Below are 18,728 nucleotides of genomic sequence, written 5' to 3'. Positions count from 1 at the left end.
CACTTAAGTCAAACCCTCTGATATTAGTACTATACATCAACCCTCGTTGATGTATCGTAGCAATATATATCACCGATAGCCTTAATACTCTAATGATACTCAGCGGTCTCAATTGAACTGTCTATGACAATCGCCATTATTAGATGTTAGCATAAGCTATCGCAATGCTTCTGATTTAACACATCCATATACTCGATAGTCTCTGTTAATTCGTTATAAATAATCATGTGGAATATTTGATGGCACCATGACTCCTTTATTTCTTCTTGATCGTTGTATTAGTTTGTTGAATTTCTAATCAATTGATTAGTCGGCTAAGATAATCTCACTTTCCAACATTGTAATATTCATCGACCATGCTATTTGGTCATTTGCAACTTGAGTTTATGCGTCGACAGTACTTGGTCGATGCTAATTATTTAGATTTATTGATTTGTCCATTCTTTTGTATTTTAATTGTATTATTATTATTATTTGTTATTGAATATATATAATTTATATGTTTATTACTTTAAATATATAAATTATGTTTACAATTTATAATGTATAAATTATGTTTATCATATAATATTAATTTATCTTTTTATTTGAATATTTCAAGATATTACTAGTAATTAATATACCTCGTGCTTCGGATATTAACTATTAGAGCAATATCTAACAAGATAGGAGGACCGTCTTTATTTTATAAAGACAACAGATCGGTTTTCTGTACTAGAATAGAGATCATTTTAACAAGTCGCACACCCATAATTCCAAAATTTCTTAGATAAAAGTAATTACACCATCAAACTACCAGAACGTAATAACCTAAAAATGAAAGCTATTCAAAATTCTTCCTTAGTTCTTTTTCTTTTGGATGAACTTGGGATCCGGGTGGGTTCTCTAGTTTTTCTAAACCCAACTAACTGGAATTCCGTCTAATAAAATGGAAGAATTATAAATCTCCAAGATAATACATAAGAATATTGCAAATAGAGCCATTGCAATGCCCATAAAAGGAGTAGTTCCCCATCCGAGATCAACTTTACCGGATTCTGTATTAAGTGTTTTTAAATAATCTCCTATAGTAGATCGTATTGGTCCGGTTTTGGAAGTATCATCAATGGTCTGTGTAGCCATAAAAATAATAGTACTGGTTGAGATCTAGTTAACTTTGTATACTATTATGTATATATACATACATAGGATTACCTACCAATGGAAACTGCAACCTTAGTCGCTATCTCCATATCTTGTTTACTTGATACACCGCCTTTGGGCAACCTTCGGAACCACTTCAAATGCATATTTTGTTTTTGAAGCAGTTGTTAAAATACCCTATGATAAGCAAATAAAACAAGTTCTTGCTAATGGTAAGAAAGGAACTTTAATTGTAGGAGTTGTTCTTATTTTACCCGAAGGTTTCGAATTAGCTCCTTCGGATCGTATTTATCCTGAGATTAAGGAAAAAATAGGTGATCTTTATTTTCAAAACTATCATCCCAATCAAAAAAATATTCTAATAAGAGGTCCTGTTCCTGGTCAAAAATATAGTGAAATTGTATTTCCCGTCCTTTCACCAAATCCTACTACTAATAAAGCAACTCACTTCCTGAAATATCCCATATATGTGGGTGGTAATATAGGAAGAGGACAAATTTATCCCGATGGGAGCAAAAGCAACAATACAGTCTATAACGCTTCAGCAACGGGTAAAGTAAGTAAAATTGCATGTAAAGAAAAGGGTGGATATCAAATAACTATTGATAATCCATCAGACGGTCGACAAGTGGTTGACTTTGTACCTCCGGGACCGGAACTTCTTGTTTCAGAAGGCGAATTCATCAAGGCGGAGCAGTCGTTAACGAATAACCCTAATGTAGGTGGATTTGGTCAGGAAAATGCAGAAAGAGTACTTCAAGATCCTTTACGTGTTCAAGGTCTTTTATTATTCTTATCAGCATACTTGGTTCAGAATCATATAGCAATTGGTTCATTAGAATGCATGGAATCACATACAGAATTTATAGGAGCGTGCATCACCATTATTATGCAAAGAGTGCATCATGCTTTTGTCTCCATCAAACAGAGAGGAATTCTATACATGTTCACTTCACACTTATCTCACAATAATTACATGTTCACTTCACACTGATATCACTAAATTCTATACATCCTATATTCGACATTACATACATCAAATAGACCATTTCATTCAGTATCAAATACACCATTTCACCAAGAAGCATGCATCACTGAAATCATTCTTCATAGATAGAGCAGGAATCAGACATCACAAAAACAACAAGGGTCCCACCATTACATAAATTACTTTATCCAAGCAACGGTCCCACCATGAACATCAATTACATTCTCCAACCAAGGGTTCTTCCACCATAACAAGAAAGGTTCCCACCCTATTCGATCATGGGTTCCCGCCTTTCGAAATCAGGACCCCACCTATAGATTCTTAAGTAGATAGTTTGGATGAATCCCCAAGCCCCTCCTTAAACCTTATTGCTAAAAACTCTATTGTCAAACTAAAAGTTGCTTCAATTTCAATAGGAAGAAGCCACCGGAGGGACCTCATTTTCACAGGTTTACTGGTATAGAATCTTTGGGTCACCGAAGTGGGGGAAAAAACCAGGAGATTTATATTAGAACAATGGCCAGCAAAGAGACTACATCATTGAATGGTGGGCTACATCAATTTAACCAATAACTATACCACATTTTATCACCTTTACTTAGACCCCACTAACTCTAGAAAACCTTTCCAAAACCGAGATCAATTTACCAACATCTACTTCACTTGCATCTCGAACCCTCACCGACTTGATCCCATTTTCTTTTACCTACACCTAGGGTCCTTACCCTAACACAGTAGGAAACTGCGACCTTTACCCATCACTTATTATTCACCTTTTATACCACCTATTTAACTTGAACTAAACCCCTTAATTCCTATTGAATTGAACCTCTTACTAGCCTTTTGAAACCTAGAACTAGGCCGAGCTTTTAACACAACCTATGCCACCAACCCTACTACCCACCTTTCAACATTGGAACTGTGTAAAGGAGCTGCTAATCAACTTGAGCAAGCCCGGGCTCGCTTAGGAGAAGTAGAAAGGCGAGCACGTGAAATTCGGGTAAATGGATACTCTCAAATACAACAAGAAAAAAATGATCTCATCAATGTTGCTTCTATTAATTTGAAACAATCAGAAAATTTAAAGAATGAAACCATTCACTTGGAACAACAAAGAGTAATTGAACTGGTTCAATGTAATGTTCCCTTGCTAATGTACGACAATATTGAGAGCGTGTGGGTGTGACCGTACGGTGAAGGTGAGGGTGTACGGTGGAGGTAAGGCGTACGATGGGTGTACGGTGGGAGGTAAGGCGTACGGTGGAGGAATGGCATACGGTGGGGGTAAGGCGTACAGTGGGAGGTAAGGTGTACGATGGGCATACGGTGGGAGGTAAGGTGTACGGTGGAGGAATGGCGTACGGTGGGAGGTAAGGTGTACCATGGGCATACGGTGGGCGTAAGGTGGAGGAATGGCGTACGGTGGGAGGTAAGGTGTACCATGGGCATACGGTGGGCGTAAGGTGGAGGAATGGCGTACGATGGGTGTACAGTGGGAGGTAAGGCGTACGGTGGGAGGTAAGGCGTATGATGGGCGTACGGTGCGAGGTAAGGTGTACGATAGGTGTACGGTGGGCGTACAGTGGAGGAATGGCGTACGGTGGGAGGAATGGCGTATGGTGTGCTCTAGTGAATGTGCGGTGAAGGGTTGATCTTCCGTAAGCAATAAATTCTGAATGTATCGGATTAACAAATATGCAACTGGAGTGATAAACAATGATGAGATTCAAGATTTGCCAAATCCAGAATGAGTACAAATAAACAGAATAGGGTGAGGGGTGAATCTCATCGAAACTGCAAATACCAAATAGGGAGGGTCTTTCACCTCCGAAATGGCGGATACCAGAACTCCAACAGGAATTCGCACGGGAGAGAACAAAATATCAAATTCGCATACCTACAACAATGACTAACTCGGCCATATATATGGGCTCCAGGAAGTTTCCTGAAGGGTTACAAACGGGCCGACACCAAAAAGTTTATAACTAACTAATTAATTAAAGGGGCCCGAAATATATTATGAAGTACGGGGCCGTACAATAAATTATTTAAATGGGCTATTTAATTATATCAGGTACATTACATTCAAAAACAAATTTCTCGCCAAGCTGTCCAAAGAGCTCTAGGAACTCTGAATAATCGTTTGAATAGCGAGTTACATTTATGTACGATCAGGCATAATATCGACCTGCTCCTAGCCATGAAAAACATAACTGATTAACAGTATATATATATATATATATATAGTAGGTCTTATTTTTCAAAAGAGAATTAACTAGTGTTAATGGTAACTATTCGACCCGATGAAATCAGTAGTATGATACGTAAACAGATTGAACAATATAGTAACGAGGTCCAAGTTGTTAATATTGGTACTATACTTCAAGTAGGAGATGGCATTGCTCATATTCATGGTCTTGATAAAGTAATGCTAGGGGAATTAGTAGAATTCGTAGATGGTATAGTAGGTATTGCCCTAAATCTAGAATCAGATAATGTTGGAGCTGTATTAATGGGTGATGGCTTGATGATACAAGAGGGCAGTTCCATAAGAGCAACAGGTAAAATTGCTTAGATACCAGTAAGTGATGCTTATTTGGGTCGAGTTGCAAATGCGCTAGCTCGACCTATTGATGGTAAGGGTAAGATTTCATCTTCTGAATCTCGATTGATCGAATCTCCCGCCCCAGGTATTATTTCAAGACGTTTTGTATATGAACCTCTTCAAACGGGTCTTATTGCTATTGATTCTATGATCCCTATAGGACGCGGTCAGTGAGAATTGATTATTAGGGACAGGCAGACCGGTAAGACGACAGTAGCTACTGATATGATTATAAATTAAAAAAAACAGAATGTGATATGTGTTTATGTCGCTATTGGCCAAAAAGCTTCTTCCGTAGCTCAAGTAGTTAATACTTTCAAAGAACGTTGTGCAATGGAGTATACCATTGTGGTAGCGGAAACTGCGGATTCTCCTGTTACATTACAATATCTTGCTCCTTATACAGGAGCAGCTTTAGCCGAATACTTTATGTATAAAGAACAACATACATTAATCATTTATGATGATCTTTCCAAACAAGCACAAGCTTATCGACAAATGTCTCTTCTCTATTAAGAAGACTCCCTAGCCGGGAAGCTTATCCAGGAGATGTTTTCTATTTACATTCTCGTTTATTAGAAAGAGCAGCTAAATTAAATTCTCAATTAGGTGGAGGGAGTTTTACTGCTTTATCAATAGTGGAGACTCAAGCTGGAGATGTCTCAGCTTATATTCCCACTAACGTAATTTCCATTACCGATAATAAATATTAATTAAATAATGATATTTAATAAATAAATAAATTCCAAATAATCATTCTTTGGTAGTTATTATATTAATCAATAATAATTACTTCATTTAGGATATGTATAACAATTAAGGAGGGGACGTGACAGATTACAATGAACTATATAAGTTGAATTGATGTAGAAGAAGCATTTGAATTATGCTGAAGTTATGGTCCTCTTTTGTAGCACAATCACTTTGTTATACAAATTTGGCACACTTAATACTCAACCGGAACATCATTGTAATACTTTGCACATTACATCACTTATTGCACAGAATCCATATATTTCACAAATGATACATCCTTCCTTATATATCCTTCACAACATCCCAGAACATCAATTAGGTCAGCTCAATAAGACCTATCAAATGAAACGTTTGACCCACAATAAGTTGGCTTCAAACACATTCACCATCAACAAAAATAGGTTGCGAATCAACCCAAAACTTAATTGAACTCCAAACATGTCATAACACATCCTTCAAAGCCAATAAGATAGGTCAGGATCAACCACAATTGAAGAACCATATCCAGTGAGCTCAAACATCAACACCACTGTCAAAATTGTTTAATTGTTTGCCGTCATCACCGAGAAGAAACTAAAAACACCATGTGGACCATCATGCAAGGTAAGCAGACCATTAGCAACCTTTCTACAAACATCTCCTAAAGTAATCAATCATCAAGTGCTGGCACAAAAGAATCTATTCATTGAACTAGTAAACACAGTGCAGATCGGACATACTGCATGACATCAATATAATGAATATTGTTCATCGGAGCACCAACACACTTGGAACTCACATCACTAACCCAATATATCATCCTTAACATATCCCCAAAACCGCATGCTCATACCAATCACCATGGAAGGATGCAGAGCATTCTAGTGAGCTAACAGGAACACCTTACATTGACAAGATGTGATTTGAAGGATGGACCCTTAAAACTTTCTCTATACAAATGTGAATGTCTTGAAAACTGGTAGGAAGACACCTTACATACTCCTTAGCTTAACTTCTAAACCGCACACCCAAAGCATACAATGCGGCAAAATGCAGACCAAATTACTAGTCTGCAGTCATAGGGAAATACACTATTCAGTACTTAGACAAATTTCTTCAATAACCAAGTATGAATCTGATCTCAAAAATCAACAACTAGCTTCTTGAACATATAGATACCAACCAAAGTGACTGCATCTTTTAACCAAAACATAAATCATGTGTATCAATACATACCATAGATCCGGATTGATATATTGTTATGAATAAATTTGATGATCTCCTGAACTATCTTCTATGTCTCTAAACAATCTGAACTGACAAATCTGCTCTCAAATTTGCCCAACAGACATCATCAGATTCACCAATGACCACAACACATATTCCATTCATCTCCTTAATGACAACACATATTATCAGACATCAGGTTGACATCGATGACAACACATATTCCCAACAATCTCCCCCTTTGTCATTGACTGCAACACTACAACATATGTCTACAAATATTTTGTGTACATACTCCCAAAATAGTCATCTACATCTATACATACTCGCCCCCTTTGACCAATATCTCTCCCCCTTTGACATCAAGGACAAAGGGCATAATGTCTACAACTTATGATGACCAAAATATGTATGAACTGTTGATTTTCCCAGGTTTTATTGGATGTATTTTAATGTATATATCTGATTCAATCTGATACTTGCATTCTTGGAATTCTATTTGTTCTCAAATTGAATAACATTATACTATATATATTCCTTTGGAGAGGCATGTCCTTGAATGGACATGTCTCTCCTTTAATTATAATAATTTAATCAATATTATAATGTTTCATCAATCAATTATTAATTTAGAATAATATAATAGATTAATATTGAATATTAAATTTTATATGATTAATAATAATATAATAATATAACATAATAATATATAATTATTAATCAACATATATTATATGTATTCTAAATGATCATTCGACTGAAGCTACAAACATTAACACTGCCTCTTAGCTAGGGAGGATGATCAGACAGAATGTGTAGTGATCTCCCATGTCAACACTTATGGCCCTCACCATAGCTACACAAAACATAATTAACACTCCCTCTTAGCTAGGGAAGATAAAATCAATGCAAATGCATTAAGTCTAGATTAATTATGGAATAGAGAAAATATTATCTCACTATGATATCAGGAAGTATGGTATAAACAAGAATATCAAGGCACATGATATTCACCATAACTCAAAAATATCATCTCATGATATTGGGAGTATTTGCATCAACCATATGATGCTCATCACAGGGGACCATAGTCTCAAGGTGTGAATTTGCCTCCGTCAACGATTCTATTCACAAGCTCTTGCGTGGATTGCCTCTGTTGGCGATTCTATCCATAAGCTCTTGTGTGGATTGCCTCAGTCGGCGATTCTATCCATGAGCTCTCACGTGGATTGCCTCAGTCGGCGATTCTATCCATGAGCTCTCACGTGGATTGCCTCAGTCGGCGATTCTATCCACGAGCTCTCACGTGGATTGCCTCAGTTGGCGATTCTATCCACAAGCTCTCACGTGGATTGCCTCGGTCGACGATTCTATCCATGAGCTCTCACGTGGATTGCCTCAGTCGGCGATTTTATCCACGAGCTCTTAAGTGGATTGCCTCAGTTAGCGATTCTATCCACGAGCTCTTAAGTGGATTGCCTCAGTCAGCGATTCTATCCATGAGCTCTCACGTGGATTGCCTCAGTCGGCGATTCTATCCACAAGCTCTTACGTGGATTGTCTCAATCGGCGATTCTATCCACGAGCTCTTAAGTGGATTGCCTCAGTCGGCGATTCTATCCACGAGCTCTCATGTGGATTGCCTCTGTCGGCGATTCTATCCACAAGCTCAAGTTATTGTAAGATCATCACCTTCCAATAACCTCAAAAATACAAGTGGAAATCATTTGGAAGTCATCACTTCCTTATGATTTACACAGGGCCCATAAGGCATTAAATGATTTCATTAGTATAATAATCAATTGAATCAAGTTTTACCTCATAAGTCTTTCACCTTCAATAGTGAAAATCCCTCTCAATCACTATGATCGAAATTGTCACAAGTTGACTGAACCATCTGCTCCCTCTGAAGCTCAAGTTCTTGTATCAACCTCTTGTCCTCTTTTGAAATGTCAGACTCCCTCTGCATCTGGTCTCAATCATCAATTAGTTTATAAGCATCAATTTATTTCTCCCTTTAATTCAATTTTATTGTGCTTTCATCCTGAAGCTTAAGTTTAAAACATTTCCTTTCATAAGGTGAGCCCATATAAGAAATATCACGCATGAATCATCTCTCACAATAATTCCCTTTTGAATGATGTAGAACATTTTCATAATTTTGATCAACACTTTCATTATGATCTGCCACACACAGTTGTTAATAACTTTTGCAATTTACTAAATTTATCCAATCTCTTCGGTGAGATGTTAGAAAATCTAATTACAAACATTTCCTCCAAGTTATAGGCAGATCCAACGGTTAAAACGAAAGTTATGACATTTTTCCCAAAACTGCTAACCCTAGGTAGGGTTTCAAGTGACCTGCACCAAAGTCGTCATATCTTGCACAAAACTGAATCAAATTTGATGAGATAAACATATTTGAAAACTAGAAACACAGATCTTTCCATCCATATATTATAGTCCTCATTTTGAGGCCAACCAAGGGCCGTACAATGGCATATTCAGACTGAAAATTCTAGAAAAAACTGATTTCTCCAACCCTCTCCAACCTCCAAATTAAACTTCACAGGCCTGAGCTCTGATACCATGTTGATTTTCCCAGGTTTTATTGGATGTATTTTAATGTATATATCTGATTCAATTTGATACTTGCATTCTTGGAATTCTATTTGTTCTCAAATTGAATAACATTATACTATATATATTCCTTTGGAGAGGCATGTCCTTGAACGGACATGTCGCCTTTAATTATAATAATTTAATCAATATTATAATGTTTCATCAATCAATTATTAATTTAGAATAATATAATAGATTAATATTGAATATTAAATTTTATATGATTAATAATAATATAACATAATAATATATTATTATTAATCAACATATATTATATGTATTCTAAATGATCATTCGACTGAAGCTACAAACATTCACATGAACTGATTGCAAAAACAGACCCTTGAGATGGAGATCCCTCAAACACTGATACTATTAGTGTTCCACCGTGTTTCTAGATGGGAGGACGAGTTTCGGGGATGGAGGGACAAAGGGCCTAAGTTCGAGGAGGGTGGGGGGATGGCGGTGTTGATATACATATAGTACTTGAATAACTAGTTATGAAAAGATGTATAAGAATTACTTTTCAAATGAAACTTTAGCAAATTGAAATTAGTAACATAGCAAAATTGTAAATACTAAATAGGTAAATACTAAGATTTACGATTTCCATTTTAATTTTTTAATTTTAAATACTTGTAACTTTAATGCTAAATACAATTAAAAATTGCAATTTGACAAATGAAATTGTTAAATTGGAGATTTCTATTATATCGAAAATATGATAAGGATGATTACAATGAGTAGCATGATATCAAAATAAGACTAATTACAAAATGTAGTGAAGGGAGGCCTCTACTCACCCGCAAATTCCTTATCATTGGAACTGCCAGAGTCCTCATGGTCAAGGTTCACCAAATTCAGACCAACCAGCTTTGCATCTGAAGTCATAGCATCCTCATCAACCTGTTCTCTACATCCCATCGTGTTGCTAGACTCTCTTTGTATGCTTATGTCTTGCAGTCAGTGAGACACAAAACACTATGTATTGCCACTAGCTTCTCTGCTCTTCTAGAGGTAAGTTTGTTCCTCTTAAGAGAGTGGATGAAGCTCTAGGTAGATTAGTTCCTCTCAACAGTTGAAGAACTAGAAACCGGAGATTGCAGACGAATGGCAAGAGTGGTAGTATTTGATTTTTGACCATGACAATTCCACCACAAAATTGGGTCCTCTTGTGCTATAGTTTGTATATCCATCTTAGCATTATCATTATAACCCCTGAGAGTGGCAAATTTGGTCCACTCAGTGCAAATCGTGCTGGCAACATTAGGATTATACATTCTATCAATGCACCTGAAGAATCCTGCCTTCACCTCGTCATCTTGAATCGGTGTAACTATCAGGCCTAGGCATGTACTACTTAGGATTCAATGCATAGGCAACCATATGCAAGGGAGTGTTGAGCTTGTCACATCTACGTTGAATGAGTGGCCGAATGTGCTCATTATAGAATGCTAAATTGGAGTCCTTCGCATGCACAACCCTCATCTGATCAAGCATAGAATCGATACACTCATACAGCTCTCCAAGTGTAGGTGCATCCCCATCCCCATATTTGATGACCTGGAAAACTTGAGCAATGATGGAGACTGTATTTTTCATCACTCCAAAACACATCACTCTTCACTATCTCCTTCACCCTCCTCCCATGCTCTGTCTTGGCCTCAGCCCACTGATTCCAATTTGTAGTCATAACCATGAGTTGCAGTGCCTCTTGCAACTCAATTATTCTCTCCAAGAGAATGAAATAGGATGCATATCTGGTCTCAACAGGTTTCAAGAACTCTTCGCGAAGCTCCTGAAGTGTGCATATGAAGTGTGGTGGTTACAGATAAAAATCTGCACATCTCTCGCATCGTTGACCACTCCTCTATTCCACCCTATCTTCCCCATGCCCTTGAGTACATTGTTCATGGCATGCACACATGGAGTCCACCAAATATGTCTATAGGCTACCTCAATAAGTTTCCTTGCAGCTCTACACACATGTGCTACATTTGTCACTACTTGGCTAAGTCACAAGGTTCAGTGAATTTCATGCTCGAAATTCGAATTTTGGCCAACTTCAAACTTTTGTATTAAATTCGTTAAAATTCACCTAGTATTCGTTGTTGCCAGGAATAATCATTATGTTATGTGGTCATATTATGTTTATGTTGTCGTCGGTAATAATGAGTTACGACAGTTAGTTAGTTAGTTGTCCCGAAGGGCAGTTGGACGCGACGGTTGGTCGCACCCCTTCGGATATTATATATTGCATACCTTTCCTTCTTAGTATCATCATGATAGTCGTATTTGGGTGTGATGTTATAAGCACTTGATGTACATGGATTGTTGAATTAATACAAAAACTGGTTCTTTAATATATTCTAATTATGTTCTGTGCATTTACTTTTTGCGTTTAATCGTTTACCTGTATGTGGCAAACATTTGGCGCCGTTGCCTAGACATACTCGGGAAAGGAAGGAGCGGATGGTGCATGGACATGATGGGCCTACCTGTTGGTGAGATTAACCTAGAGGCCGACGACGCGCAAACATAGCTCTACGATGGAGAAGACACTGCAATGAGGGAATTCTCAATCCTGCTTCAAGTGGCCATCAAGACCTATGTTTGAAGGGAGGCCACGGAGGCTGACGTCCCAACAAGTGCAGTGTGGACCGCACTAGAAGTTAGCCCCGCAGCGAATCGGTTGATGAACCACCTCCCTCGGTTGCTTGCACAGGCATCACTGGCATAACGAACTCGCTTGGAGGAGATTGCCCATGAGGAGCGACGCCAACAAGTCTTCCAACAGTACGAAGAAAACAGTCGTCGCTGGGAAGCAGAGTGTGATGGCATGAGGCCAAGGGGAAATTGAACCCTGAACCTCCAGGAGGAATAAAGAACATTCTATAATAATGGTGTCTTACTATTGACACAAATTGTATCCGACGGGATGAATTAATAAAGAAGTGTTCTATTTTTATGTGTTGTTGCCATTTATGGAGATGTACGGGAATTAATGCCCAACCTATTAAACAAAGATAGAAATAAGAAGGCAAAAAGTGAGGAGTGGGAGGCCGCACAGAGGGCCTTGATTCTGGAACAACAAGTAGAACATAGACGGAGGCTGAGGCAACTTGCCAAAGGATGACCTGCCGAAGGGTTGCCCGAAGGGAATCAAGGAGGTGTCATAGAGGGTGCAGAAGCCGAGGAAAATTTCTACACATCGCCAAAACATCGTAGGGTGAGAAGCCACGAAGAGTTATTGGAGGAAACAAGGCTACGAAGGAATCTGGTCGAAGAGACCTGGGATCAGTTTAGGAACTTATCCCTTACGCCGCGCAGTGAGGACCACCGAAGGGAGCTGGCAGCGGACGTGGGAGAGAATGGAGGTGAGGGCAACTGTACGACCGTAGGTGCGGAGGAGCCGCAGACACGCGACAGACAAAACATCGTACCCCTAGTCACTCAAGCAGGAAACACCATCGACGCCGGAGGGAGTGGCGCGGTTGCACGACGGACACAACCACCTCCGGGGACACGGCCCCCACAGACACAACCACCTCTGGGGACATGTTGACGTGTATTTCATACACAATCATACACAGAATAAAATACCGACAGGCATCTTATCCTCTCTTGAGAAAATAGTCTCTAACTGCTGAAGATCTGCAAAAAGGATCAGTTAGATGGACTCCAAGGTTCTTTTAGTGGGGTCTCCACGTGTGGACAAGCTTTTTAGTGGTATGATGTGATTTGCTGTTTCCTTCAAGGCGTCTTACGGATTCAATGGTTCGAAGATTTTACTAATCTAAAAAGGAACTTTTCAAAAAAAAATGGAAAAAGGACAGGGTTTAAGTAAGTCTAATCTAGTCTAATCCTATGAACGACTCAGCATGAATGAGATTTGGCAAGACTCAACCAATTTCAATTTTGCCATAAGATAACAACTCAACTGAAATTAGTGCGATCTTCTAAGGTAATAATGGTGTTCAATGCATCAAAGACCAAGGACACTGCTACGAAGGTACATATCCTAGATACGAAAATGCTTGAAGGTTAAGGACTCAAAGTGTTTTCCAGTCGACCACGCAAGGCGTTCCTACAATCAGCAAGAAGCTAGTGGTTTGGATTGCGAATCCTACCAAATATCAAATCTCACACTTAGTCTTTCAAATTAACAAACTACTTTGATTGAGCGTGATTCAAGTACATCCAACAACCATGAAGATAACTCAAGAAATTTGCAACAAAACACCATAACTTCAATATTTTATTGATTTCCAAGTCATCATATACAACAATTGCTTGAACTTCTCTCTTCAAGACTCAATCTTGCTACAAAATAAAGATTGCTTCTAACTCTAACTATTATCTCTCACACTTCTTCACTAGTAACTCTTAACATACTATTACCAAATGAAATGAAAAATGGGGGTATAAATAGCATCCCCAGTTACAATGAAAGGTCCAGATTGAAAGTAAATCAATGGACAAGATCATGACACCTAAACCCTAATTAGGGTTTGTTACAAATGACCTCCTTTTTACTGAACAATATTAAATACATAGCCAAATATTAAATTTGGCACAAAAATCTAGGAGGTATCAACCAATGAAAAATAAGATGTCATGTCATCTGTAACAACCTTTCATCTAGAATCTTATTCCCTTTCCAATTCTCTTTCTTAGCATATGCAATGAATTTTGTCACGATTCCTTCGATTTCTGTGCTTGGAATCTCGGGAAGATTCTTGATACTCTCTTCTAAGTGGATAACTTGATCAAATGCATCTAGAAGAGCTGTGTCCCAAGTAGGTTCAAGTTCCTTTGTTCTATCAATCAGGAGCATGGTGGCATACATCTGATCATACTGCTCATCTGTAACATCTGCGTCCTTGCGAAAGATGATCTTGATTCTATCCTCAAATTCTTGTAAATCCACATCTGTCTCGACCTCGATCCTTCTGCCAAGAATGGTACGAAGTACCTCAAATACTCTGTCCTGGATCGGATTGATCACCTCCTCAACTTGACCACATCTAACACTGATATCCTCAAAGAGAACACTCTTTATATGGAGTAAGGTTGACCACTGAAACAAACTGTGAGAATCACCTTCTAAGATCCTCTCTTGTGCTAAGATTCTTCTGGATGTGTGTCTTATAACTTTCAAGACAGGGATAACAACGTCTTTGGTATGGGCAAATGCAGCTACTGTTGCCATCAATCTGTGAATTATCTCAAGAACTTGGATAGCCTGATGGGTGATCTTTGACATCCTTGTAACAAACTCAATGGCCACCGTGTGAGATCTATCCATCCAACCACATGTACGCTGGACCAGGTTCCTGAATCTTTCTGCTTCATTGATTGATTGAAGGGGCAATGCCTGCAATGGTGATCTAACTGGATCCTGACGTCCCAAAGGTTCATTGATGTGACTGAAATATGTCCTCCATGCACCGACCTCTCTCTCAAGCTTTCTATTCTTTTCCACTTCCTCTCTAAGCTTGTCCTTCAATGCCTCAAATGTGTCGGTGGCATCATCTAAAGTCTGCTCTGCTGTAGAAGGTCCTAACTCAATAGTCTGTATATGATAGTCCTCTGCTAGGATCTCACCCTCATATTTGTCTGCTGCCGGTGTAGCTATCTGCAGTTTTCTAGATCCAGTCTCATCTCGAATCATCTTGGACATCTTTGTAGCCTTCTTCTTCTCTGTAGTCATATGTGAACGTCCCACGAGGCTCTCTAAATCAATTGCACTGTCCTCGTCCTCTATTATGATCACCTTAGTCAATCTTTCCTTCAACCAATCTGGGATATTTGATCTTGTCTCTTGAACTTGAATCTCTTTATGTACTATTTCTTCTTGTCTGGGAGGAGATGTTACTTCGTTATCATTATCTAAATCATAGTCTTGGAGAGATCCATCGGATGAAACATGCTGTGCCTGTTCTTCCTCCTGTCTATCATTCTGTACCATCGATTCCATGGACTCTTCCACTCGAACTGTTCTATCCTCTGGTCTGGAAGAAGTACCTGGTGTTTGATCCTTGCCGGCACTTTGCTTTCTCTTGGAAGGCTCTTTCTTTTCTGATCTTTCTTTTCTCTTCGATCCTCTCGAATGGAGATTGCCCTCACTGGCACATCGAAGGTTACCTTCACCTGAATTCCTAGGATTAGGATTGCCTTCACTAACACTGGCTCCACCTTCGGCTGGCTTTTCTTCCAAAGTAAAAGACATAGCTATGCCCTGTTCTCTCAACTTCTGATGTTGAACGTCTACCCATCTGCGAGTACAAGACAAGACTGGTGCCATCAAATCATCTAAATCCACGGCCTCGGGCTCATTCCAATTCAAACTTATTGTTTTGCTTTCTCTATCATATGAAGATTGGATGTGCCTGCCGTTGTCCTGAGCTTGGTCGGCCACTCTGTAAATCTTACATTTCCTGATGAAATCCAAAGGCAATCTAGAATGTATCTTTCGTTTCACTTCGAGATCATCTAGGAGATTCATCATAAAATCTTCAATCTGGTACTCATGTCTAAATCTTCTGCCGACCGTCTCCTCTAAATGTCCATGAGGATCAAAACTATTCCTCCAAGCAAAAGATGAAAAAGGATACAAGGCTAACTCTTTCTCTGCGTCATCCATGGCTGAGACATTAGGACATACCTCAACTGAATTACCCAAAATAATAGGTACCTGAACTCCATTCTGATGTCTGTGTCTGAATGCCTTCACATATGCTGCCAACTGCCTTGTTACTTCAAGTAACACAATTCTGTCTGTCGGGTACCTCGGCAACATGTATGGAGGTAAAGGACATCCATACACTCTAATGTAAGTGAACTTGGGAAACTGAATGAACCAAGCACCGTACCTCTTGATGAACTCCTGGGCATCCTGAGACAATCTGTTGTGAATCCCTCCTTGCAACGTCCTTGTGATGTTCATCGTGAAAGTATCATTGATTAACTTATAGTTCTTTCCTGGTGGATGATGCAAGTAGGTATAGGATTCACAAACTCTGACCTCGCCGGGTCCTCTTCCAATCACTCCTCTGTGAGGTAGTCCTGCGTACTCAACGCTCCTGATTAAGGCATAGATGACGTATGAACTCATGTGGAAGGACTTAGTAGCCTTGAGTCTTCTCAACTGTACGTCCAAGCAATGGCTAATTATTCTAGCCCAATGTATTGTACCCTTTCCTTGAACAATCACCTGGATGAAATAAAACATCCATTTCTCAAAATAGAAGGCATGAGGTGCTCCTGTAACTCTGTTGAGCATGGTAATCAAATCTCTGTACTCCTCTTGGAAATCAATCCGGTGTGGTGTGTTCGGTACTTTACTCAGACGGGGACGACTCTTGAGTAGCCAGTTCTTGTTGATTATGCTTAGGCAAGCATCTGGATCATCATCGTACACTGATCTGGCTCCTTCAATGCTCTTGTATATCATGTCCCTGTGCTCTGGAAGATGGAAGGCTTCACTTATGGCTTCCTCTGAAAGGTACGCCAAAGTGTTTCCCTCATTGGACACAATTGTCCTGGACTGTGGATTGTAGTGACGGGCACACTCGATCATCAACTCGTGGCACTGAATAGCTGGAGGAAAACCGGCCGCCTTAATGATGCCACTCTCTATTATTCTCCGGGCGACAGGTGATGGCTTGCCGATGTAAGGGACCTCCCGGAACTTCTTTGTGCTAAAGTTCCCCAAGTTTGTATCTCCAACGTTGCTCCACTTGGACACGATCTTGGTCTCCACTTCTTCGGTCTTCTGATCTTCTTTCATGAGAGCCGAGCGACTGGTGGATGCTCCCGCCTTTGGGGTCGCCATACCTACACAACATTTCATTATAAGAAATAGATTTTGCAATAAATAACGTAAATAAGAGAGATAGATTTTAGGAAACCTCATGATAAGTCTCTAGAGTTATCATTTCCTAAAATACAACGATTGAGCCAAGAGATTTAAAAATTCAAAATTTGAAATATGACGATGAATGAATAAAACAATAACAATTAAATCGCCATACCTCGATAGAGAGCTAACTCTAGAATGCAAAAAACAAAATTTGCCTAGGCAAAATTGAGGTATAAAGATAATCTTCAATATGATCTCCTCAAATTTGACTTCGCCACCTCTGGAGAGAATGTGATCTTCAATTATCGCCTTGGACGTGGTCTCAAATGGATCTTCAAATTCGCACTAACAAATCTCCAAGTCCTTAGCAAATTCCCCTTTGGCGTGGTCTTAGATGGATCTTCAAATTCGCATCACCTTTTGATTGCTTACGCCACCTTGGATGGAATTCGCACCTCTTCAAACTCACTTCGCACGCCTCGCACGATGATATTAGCGCCACCTTTGGAGAGAATGTGATCTTCAATGCAATTCGCACCACCTTTGGAGTGTCTTCGCCACCTTGGATGAATGAAACTCGCTCCACCCTCGAACACACTTCACACTATATTCGCCTCCCTTAATTCGAATGTAGAGAAGGTAAAATAATGATGTAGAAATGATAATTCTTTACCCCCCTTATATAGCGCGTTCAATCGATTTATCCCTTAGGCCGACTTGATAAAATATAACAATTTCAAACGATTTTTAAATGATTTGCAATGACATAACAAGGCCGACCTCCTTAAATGAGCACTCAAATCGATTTTTTTTTATTAATTAAATAATTATTTATTTAATGCCTTGCGTTTTTTTTTGAGAATTTCGATTTTAAATAAAGGCAAAAATAATTAATAAGTGTTTAACGCCACATTAAATGCCAAATAAAAGTGGATTTTTAATTTTTAAATTGATTTAGCATTTAAAGCAAATTCGAATTGTTTTAATTTGGCGCCAAAACTGGAAAACAAAGGGACGTACCTCATCGCTCTGGTCCCTTGGAGAGGGATAGGAGCGATCCATGATTTTTGGCATGATTCTTGCGTTTTCAACATTCAACCCCTTCATTTCCACGTCCCAAATCGATCATCTGGTGGTCCTTCGAACTTGAATTTCTTTCTTGTGCGAGCAAGTGCATCTTATGACCATTATCGCCCTGGTCCCTTGGAGAGGGACAGGAGCGATCCTAAGGTTTTTTGCCTGAAATTCTCCATTTTGGTACGATCCTTTCCTTGTATCACCTTCCAAATGCCATTTAGAACCTTGTGCGTCCTTGTCTTAACGTGATTGTCAAAGAATATCATGTGCTTTGTCTAACATCGCCCTTGTCCCTTGGAGAGGGACAGGAGCGATTTCCATGTCTTCACGTTCACCTTGTATCTTTGACCTTCGAAATATCATTGTAAGGCGAACAACATCCATGCTCGTGTCCTTTGCGCTTATTTCCCTTTGCTTTTATTATGTGTTTAGATGTATTAAAGGGACCATCGCCCTTGTCCCTT

The 18,728-nt window shown here is 39.1% G+C and overlaps 1 protein-coding gene and 1 pseudogene across 7 annotated transcripts in view; both read left to right on the top strand.

Moving 5' to 3' along the window:
- The window catches only part of LOC131032484 (uncharacterized), a 243,020-nt gene that overhangs the window by 202,830 nt on the left and 21,462 nt on the right, over window positions 1-18,728 (top strand). The gene's annotated exons all lie outside the window — the stretch shown is intronic.
- LOC131859740 (ATP synthase subunit alpha, chloroplastic-like) lies at window positions 4,416-5,467 on the top strand (annotated as a pseudogene).

The sequence above is a fragment of the Cryptomeria japonica genome, chromosome 11, assembly GCF_030272615.1.
Source record: "Cryptomeria japonica chromosome 11, Sugi_1.0, whole genome shotgun sequence".
Classification (NCBI taxonomy): domain Eukaryota; kingdom Viridiplantae; phylum Streptophyta; class Pinopsida; order Cupressales; family Cupressaceae; genus Cryptomeria; species Cryptomeria japonica.
This window is presented reverse-complemented; position numbering and strand designations above follow the sequence as displayed.